Source organism: Henckelia pumila, chromosome 4, assembly GCF_033568475.1.
Source record: "Henckelia pumila isolate YLH828 chromosome 4, ASM3356847v2, whole genome shotgun sequence".
NCBI classification, from domain to species: Eukaryota; Viridiplantae; Streptophyta; class Magnoliopsida; order Lamiales; family Gesneriaceae; genus Henckelia; species Henckelia pumila.
The window spans coordinates 120,811,280-120,819,863 of NC_133123.1; positions in this window are offsets into that span (position 1 = coordinate 120,811,280).

The following is an 8,584-nucleotide window of genomic DNA, read 5'->3' on the forward strand; positions in this document are numbered from 1 at the left end:
CTATGTTGGTGTGGCGGCTGCGAAATTTTGTTATGAAGCTTTTGATATTACATCGGGTACTGATGCTCGGTGTCGAAGGTATGAGTCCCTTGTTCTTTTTATTGTTTTTTTTAATCATTAGAGACAATGATTACATTAAGTTTGGGGGGTGAATCAGTGTCTGATCGTGTTGAATCAGTTTTTGATTTAGTTGTTTGGTTGATAGTTGAGTAGTTGAATTTTAGTATGTGTGCTTCATAGATATAATTTTTGTTGAGTTTATTTGTTTAGATTAGTTGAATTGAATTGAATTTAGTCTAGAAATAATTGGATGCATGGCCAATGAGGAAAAATAATTTTTTTGTGCTATAAATGAAATCCATGATTGTCCACCTATTTGAAAATTATTTTTGAGAAAAATGGAACCAATTGAATTAACAATTTCCTATATACTCTGTGTGTAACACCCGGTATTTTTAAATACATAAATCCGCATGCATAATTAGGGTATTTAATTATTTAAATTTTAGATTTATGGGTTAAATAATTATGTGAATTATTTGTGCATGATTTAATTTAATTTTTAAGCATTTAACCCATAATTAGTAAATTTTTATGATTTTTAGTATTTTAATTATTTGATCGCGTAGACGGGACCATGGACGGACGAGATGACAACTTTCCACCCAAATTATTTTATGAGCCTTTTTAGAGCCCTAAAATATTATTTTGAGTTTTATTATCTCAAAATTTTTAGTATTTAATTTTATATAATTTTAGGAGTCCATTTTTATTCAAAATTAGCCAAAATATTGACTTTTTAGTATTTTTAAAATTCCCTTAATTTAATATTTCGGGATTTATGATTTGGTATCAGATTTAAATCTTTTAGTGGAGTTTAAATTATATTATTTTGTATATATTACTAACCTAATTACTTTTATATTATCTATCTACCAAATTTTTATTATTTTAAAATCCTAAGCTACCCAAAACCCTCTCAACCGATCCCTCACCCCCATCAGCCGCCACCCTCACAAATCTTCATCTTCTTCGACCAAGACACCTCCAAGAACACCATAGCTTGCTTTCGAAGGTCCAAGCTCGTCGTCGTCGCCCCGTCGCCCCGGAAACGTCCTACACGTTTAGTTCTTTATTTGCATCGGTGAAAGGCATGAATTCTTCCCTATGTTTTGTACCTATCAGATATTAGTATGTGTGTGTGTCGTGTATACTCAGAAAGATTTAAGAAATTTTCAGAAAAATGTTGGCTTGTGATTGTTATGCACTTTGTTATGTATTCATTCCATCTTGCTCACGTTTTATGCAACCATGGGGCGTCCAGCTGCTGTCCAGAGGTTCATAGGCTAGGTAAGGGTGGTTTGAACCTGGGTGTCTCGAAGAGACCGAGCCAAAATAGCCAGGAGAGGGCTGGAGGCAGTTTCGGCCGAGACGGGTTGCAGGTTAGGGTTCGAAGGGAAGGGCCTTCGGGTTCCTGGGTTAGGCTGCATGGGGGCTGGGGTCAGGTCATGTTAGGTCCGCCCAGACGTGGGCTACGTCTGGGCGGTGGCGCTCCGGCCAGGGGCGGCTGGAGCAGGCCGGCAGCAGCCATGGAATGGCTGCTGCTCACGGCCGCAGCCGAGAAGAGGTAAAGGGTTCGGGTTAGGGTTTTAGGCTGGGTCTGGGTCGGGTTCCTGGGTCCGGGTCAAGTCAGTGGGTCGTGGGTCGGGTTAAGTAAGTTCGGGTCCGGGTTTGGTGGGCCGGGCTTGAGTCTTTTAATTTTAAAGTATTTTATGAATTAATTGGTTTTTGGGCCAATTAATTAGAAATAAAATTATTTGGACTCCCAAATAATTTTATTTGGACTTTTAAAATTTTAATTAAGTTAGTCCATTAATTTTATGGGCTTTTGAGCCCATAAAAGTTAGTGGGCCAGTCTTTGGGTTTTTGGGCCCATTGGGCCAGTTTAAGTTGTTATTGGGCTTAGTGTATTTTAATGGGCTTTATTAATTTAATTGGGCTTAGAATAATTATTTGGGCTTAAAGTTTAAGATATTGGGCTTAAGTATGTTAATGGGTCAGATTTAAGTAAATGGGCTTGAGTGTTAGGGCCAGCAGTCCAGGACCATCCATGAGAAAAATTTGCATGTGTCCTGAATATATATTTAATTATTTTTATGCATTTAAGTTATTTTAATATTTATATGTTAGTAAGAAATTAAATTAAATATATATGAAGGACACACATTTTATTCAAGTACATGCATTCATGAAATAATATTTTATGCATGATTTAATGTTTAAGGTTGAGCAAGAAAATATTTTATGTTGGAAGTTGAAGTAGTGTGACAATTTAAGGGGGATTCGTCCCCATATGATTGAAGGGCAGTTTACTGCCAATTTAAGAGGTGATTCGTCACCGGCCACGTACGTTGGTTTCCACGCTGATCAGTATTTAATGTATGATTTAAGGTTACACTACGGATACAACCATGCTATGTTAGAAAATTAATTTGCTCAACAATGTTATGTATTATGTTATTTAAGTTTATTTAAGTTAAGTTATGTTATGTAATTTTTAAGCATCCTCATTCATGTATATGTATGTATTAGTATTTAATTGTTTTAAATTATTTTAAACCCTTGTTATGTTAGCATGTTGGGCCTCTAGGCTCACTACACTGGTATGGTGCAGGTGAGTACGTTGAGGACGATGTTGTACCCACCGGAGGCGAGGACGTATGAGCAGACATGCAGTGACCCCGTGACCGTGATAGATGTCTGAGTCACATGCATGTTTTATTTATGTTGGCATGATACATTTTTATTAGTTTCAGTGGTTATGAGTTAGAATATTTTATTAACTATTTTCAGTGCATGCAAATTTTATTCATTTTATTTATGCAAAATTTTTAATTAAATGTTTGACTCAGATATTTATTTTATTTTAAAGAATGCATTTTAATTAAGTATTTAATTGTTTATTTATTTATTTATTTGTTTTAAATATTTTTATTCTGTGCATATATGTATGGGCATATATGTACATAGTTTATTTAGTAAGTATATAAAAAAAAAAAAAATTCCGCATATTTATTTATTATAGAGTTAGGGTCGTTTCACTGTGATTAATACTTGAATCTGATTTTTGAGACATACAGACATAGATATGATTGAGGCATTGTTTGAATTTTTTTGGGCCTAATTTTCATTGAAAAAAAAATTATCCTTAGTTGCCATTTGAGCTACACGTATATGAGTACAGTGAGGTACGAGAAAATCTGAAATTTGTTGGAAAATCATCGTTAACTGCTGATGAGTATTCCTTTCTACACTGATTGAGATTTGTATGATTTAATTGTGGATTGAAACTTGTCTAGAACTAGTTCAAACACTCTTCGAGGCAAAATACGGGTAAAACTGTGATTAGGAATGCTTTAGGCGATTTTCTGAATTCGTTTGAGCCTTTCAAGCTACCCTATTTTTACATGTTATCCTTAGTACCTTGTTTGAGCTTTATGGAAAATCAAATGGAATGCGTGTAAACGTGTTGTAAACTCCATTCGTCATTATTTCAAGGTCCTACACTGAGTACCTGAATAGCCTAAACACTATTTCCTACCTTTAAGGAGTAATTTGAATGCTAAAATATTTTATGCTCCTAGTTTTATTTGTGAAAAAGGGAATGGTGTGGTGGATGAATTGAAAAGATGAAAAGAGGTAGTAGAAAAAATTTGTGAAAAAGTTGAAAAAATCATTGAAGTGAAGAAAAAATGTGAAATTGTGAATGAAAAGGAGTTGTAATTTGTAACGCCCCGTTTCTATCTTAAATGAGTTTATTGGAGTTAATTGTAGATTGCAGAGTTCAAGAGCCGACTTGATTTTGATCAGGGTCCTTTTTGCAAAATTGGGATTTTTCAGGGACTAAAACGCAATTATCGGTTTTTATAGATATTTATAAGGCTTTTGGACCCATTCTCTTCTCCATTACCTCCATTGCATCGCCTCCCTCCATTGAAGCCGATTAATTTTGCTCCAAGCTTTCTGAATTCAGTCCGAACTCGATCCGATCGTTGGAATTTATTTCTGAAGGCAGATTATCGATCACTGCAGCGAGAGCTCCGTTTTATCGTAAGTTTTTATACGATCGGTTACATTCTAGTTTTTGGATGTTGTTAGAATCGTTCTAGATTCGAGTATGTTGTTCTTGACAGAGTTCTGATCGTTTATTATCTGTCGGTTTTGAATTAGAGCGACGTTCGGATTTGTTATGATTTTTGGTAGCCATTTTCGAAAATGTGGATTTTTAGATTGATGGGTTTGCTTTGTTATTGTTGTTTTGGGCATTGATATGAGTTGATACAGGTATTGGTTGATATACCAGTGTTTAGAGAATTTGCGGATATGTTTCCGGAAGATGTTCCTGGATTACCGCGTATTCGAGAGATCGAATTCAGCATCGATTTGGTGCCAGGTACTCAACCTATTTCCAAAGCTCCTTATCGTATGGCACCTATTGAACTGAGAGAGTTGAAGGAACAGCTTGAGGATTTGATTGCCAAGGGATACATCAGACCTAGTGTATCGCCTTGGGGTGCTCCTGTTTTATTTGTTCGAAAGAAGGATGGTTCTATGCGACTCTGTATTGACTACCGTCAACTGAATCAGGCTACAGTTAAGAACATGTATCCTTTACCCAGAATAGATGACCTTTTTGATCAGCTGCAGGGTTCTTCTGTCTATTCAAAAATTGATCTGAGGTCAGGTTATCACCAGCTGAGAGTGCGAGAGGAAGATGTTCCTAAGACCGCATTCAGAACAAGGTATGGTCATTTTGAGTTTATAGTCATGTCGTTCGGTTTGACTAATGCTCCCGCGGTTTTTATGGGTTTGATGAACCGTATCTTTCAGCGTTATTTAGATGAGTTCGTCATTATCTTTATCGATGATATTCTTATCTACTCGAAGAACCGTACTGACCATGCAGAGCACTTGAGGACCGTACTGCAGATTTTGTGAGATGAGCAGTTGTTTGCCAAGTTGTCTAAGTGTGAATTCTGGTTGGATCGAGTTGTCTTTCTCGGTCATATTATTTCAGGAGATGGGATTTCTGTCGATCCCAGCAAGATCGAAGCGGTTATGAATTGGCCTAGACCGACATCAGTACCTGAGATCCGAAGCTTCATGGGTTTAGCTGGTTATTATCGCAGATTCATCGAGGGTTTCTTGTCTATTGCCAAGCCAATTACCCAGCTGACTCAGAAGAATGCGCCTTTTGTCTGGACTTCAGATTGTGAGGCTAGCTTTGTTGATCTGAAGAGGAGACTGACCAGTGCTCCGATTCTTTCTATTCCGAAGGGTACTGGAGGTTTCACAGTCTATTGTGATGCTTCTAACCGAGGCTTGGGTTGAGTTCTTATGCAGCATAAGCATGTGATAGCGTATGCATCGAGGCAGCTGAAATCGCACGAGACTCGTTATCCGGTTCATGATCTGGAACTAGCTGCGATTGTATTTGCTCTCAAGATCTGGCGTCACTATCTTTATGGTGAGTCTTTCGAGATCTTTTCTGATCATAAGAGTCTAAGTACTTGTTTTCTCAGGCAGAGCTGAATATGAGACAGAGAATATGGTTAGATCTGTTGAAGGATTTCGACTGCGAAAGAGATTGTCCTCAGCGCATGGGTTCTGCTAGTGGATCGGGATCACAGGTTGGATCTTAGGCTTATACTTTTCCACGATAGCAGCCAGCACCATAGAGTTCTTCTGGTTACCGTCCACAGTCTCAAGGGCAGGTATTTGCTTTGTCTCAAGAACAGGTTACTGAGGGAAGCGATCGCATGTTGGCAGGTACCTTTTTGTTATGTGGTATTCCTGCACTTGCCTTAATTGATACTGGAGCATCGCATTCCTTTATTTCTAGTCGTTTTGTTAAGAGACATAGATTACCTTATGTATCATTAGATATGGATTTAGTTGTATCTACTCCGCTGGATCAGGAGATAGTAACTAAGCGTCTAATGATGGGTTGCCTTCTAGAGTTTGAGGGTAATACGTTATTGGCTAATTTGATGATATTAGCAATGGCAGATTTTGACTGTATTTTGGGAATAGATATGCTGACTTTGTATCACGCTACTGTGGATTGTTATCAGCGTCTGGTACAGTTTCATCCTGCTGAGGGTGATAGCTGGTATTTTTATGGTGAGGGTGCGCGACCTCCGATGCCATTTTTTTTGGCTCTAAAGGCATGTCATGTCTTGGAGTCAGGTGGGGAGGGCTACCTCATCTATGCAGTTGATATGTCCATGAGTAGTACGGGTATTGATCAGCTACCGATATTCAGTGAGTTTCTTGATGTATTCCCTGATGAGAATCTTGGTTTTCCTCCAGTTCGAGAGGTTGAATTTGGTATTGATCTAGTACCAGGAACTACGCCTATATCCCGAGCACCTTATCGTCTGGCGCCGTCAGAGATGAGGGAATTGAAACAGCAGTTATAGGATCTGCTTGATAAGGGATATATTCGTCCGAGTGTTTCTCTGTGGGGAACACCTGTTTTATTTGTCAAGAAGAAAGATGGATCGATGCGATTATGTATTGATTACAGGCAGTTGAATCGTGTCACCATCAAGAATAAGTATCCTTTGCCGCGGATTGATGATCTGTTCGATCAATTACAGGGTACTTCTGTCTACTCCAAGATAGATCTAAGATCTGGATACAACCAGATGCGAGTACGGGACTCAGATATTTCTACGACTGCTTTTAGGACCAGATACGGGCATTATGAATTTTTGGTTATGCCATTTGGTTTGACGAATGCACCAGCAGTCTTTATGAATCTGATGAATAAAGTATTTCGAGAATATCTGGATAGATTTGTCATCGTCTTAATTGATGATATTCTTGTCTATTCTCATGACAAGGATGAGCATGCACAGCATCTGAGGATTGTGTTGCAGACATTACGAGATAAGCAGTTGTATGCAAAATTGAGAAAGTGTGAATTCTGGCTTGATCGGGTAGTGTTTCTCGGTCATGTGATTTATAGTGAAGGGATATCTGTTGATCCTAATAAGATAGAGGCAGTGCTGAACTGGTCTCGTCCGACGACTGTAACACCTGAAAATTTTAATACGTAAATTTGCATGCATAATTAGGAAAAATAATTATTTAAAATTTATATTTGGGTTAAATGACATTTATGTGTTATTATGTGGATTATATGCATGATTTAAATTTATGAAATCATTTAACCCACAGTTATTGTATTTTTAGATTTTTAAGGAATTTATTATTTTGATCGCGTAGACGGGACCGTGGACGGACGAAGTATTGATTTTTCATCCCAAATATTTTAGAAGACTTTTAGTGGCCAAAAATATTTATTTTGGAAGTTTTTATTTCCAAAATTTATGATATTTTATTTAGATATTTTATAAAGTCAATTTTTAGCCAAATTAAGTCATTTTAATGACTTTTATTAATTTTTAAAAATACTATAAATTAGTATTTCGGGATTTTTGATTAGTTATCAGATTGGTAAGTATTTTAGGAGTTTAAAATTTTATATTTTATGATTATATTATCTACCTAATTAATTTATACCAATTATTGACCTATATCTACCCAAAATAATTCCAAAAAAAAAAAAAAAAAACACTCCCTACCCTACGTTGTCTCCCTTAGCCGCCTTCAACCCTCTCCTACCCTCACCATCAGATTTTCAGAATTTCTTCAGCCTCCATAGCCGATTCTTCAAGGATTTTTGGTGGTTTTTCATTCGTTCGTCGTCCCGGAGCCCCGAATACGCAATAGTCCTCGTATTTAATTTAAAAGGCATGTCTAAATCCTTTCTTTGGCCACCATATGAGCTATTACATGATTTCTTTACAGATTCTTCATGTGTTTTTTGTTAGCATCGATTTTATGTAAGAATTGGATTGATCATATCATAACTCACGTTTGCTTGGTTTGTGTTGCATCATAACCTCACATTTTCTTACCTGGTGAAGTACTGCTGCTGGTCATAGCCTAGAGGGGGTTCCTTAGGGTCCCTAGAGTCAGTTTGGTCTGGTGGTTCGAGCCAAGTAAGGGCCAGGCCGAAGTTACACCAGCCGATGGTTAGGCTGTGTGCAGGGCTAGGGTTGCAAGGAAGGGGTTCGGGTTCTCTTCTCCTGGACTGCATGGGGTCGGGTTTGGGGTCGGGTTTGGACCGCCCAGACGTGGGCTATGTCTGGGCGGTGGTGCTCCGGCCAAGGGCGGCTGAAGCAGGGCGGCAGCAGCCATGAAATAGCTGCTGCTCGCCCAGCCGAGAAAGGAGAGGAGGGGCTACGGGTTGGGAATTGGGTTTAGGGTTTAGGGTGTTTCTGGGTCGGGTTTGGGGCCTGGGTTTGGTCTGGTCTGGTAGGTCTAGTGTCGGGTCAGGTGGTCCGGGTTAGGTGGGCCGGGCTTGGGTATTTTAATTTTTAAGTATTTAATGGTTTTAGTGTATTTTGGGCTTTAAAAATTAGTTAAAAAATTATTTGGGCCTCCAAATAATTTTATTTGGACCTTAAATAATTTATTTAAGTTAGCCTAATAATTTTTATGGGCTTGGGAG